Consider the following 721-nt stretch of genomic DNA (forward strand, 5'->3'; position numbering starts at 1 on the left):
TTAAGATTACTTGCCCAAGGTCACATAGTGGGAAAGGGGGAAAACACTTGTTTCTCCTGACCAGCAGTTTGGCAGGTGCTCAAACAATCTTTGTGCAAAGGATGAAATCTGTGGTTTCTTCATTTCTCTGGTCTCTTCATTTCTCTGTGCTTCTGCATGATGGGAGACGGGGCTGGCTGGGGGCAAGAAAGCTGTCATCTTCCCAAATGAACCTTTGACCTCCTTACTCTTACTTCCAAAAAAAGTTACAGATTTAACTAATCTGACTGCATCCTATGTTCAGTGAATTTATTAGAGCAATGTCCCCTTCTCCAAGAGCAATGGAAAAGGTAAGTCTAACAGTTTCTCAAAAGAGCAAAGACCAAAAAAAAAAAAGTCCAAATAAACAGTCCCATTTCCTTCCAAAATATACAGCCCCAAACCAAACATCCAAAGCACCAGCTGAGTCCCTGGACTGTCCGCAGACGCCCCCAAGACACGCCACCACGCCACACTGCGCAGGGGAGGCGTCGGGGAGGGGGCGCGGAGCGCGGGCCGGGCGCTCTGCAGGGAGCCGGTGGGCGCCAGGCGCGCTGCCAGGCCGGGCCGCACCGCGGGGGCCGCCGCCCCTCGCCACGTGGTGGTGGCAGCGGCGGGGTCCGGGGCGCCTTCCCAGCTGGAGAAACCCGGAGCAGCCGGGGAGGAGGAGGCGGAGGAGGCGGCGGCGGAGGAGGAGCGGGGC

This window comes from Propithecus coquereli, unplaced genomic scaffold (assembly GCF_000956105.1).
Source record: "Propithecus coquereli isolate 6110/MARCELLA unplaced genomic scaffold, Pcoq_1.0 Scaffold119, whole genome shotgun sequence".
NCBI classification, from domain to species: Eukaryota; Metazoa; Chordata; class Mammalia; order Primates; family Indriidae; genus Propithecus; species Propithecus coquereli.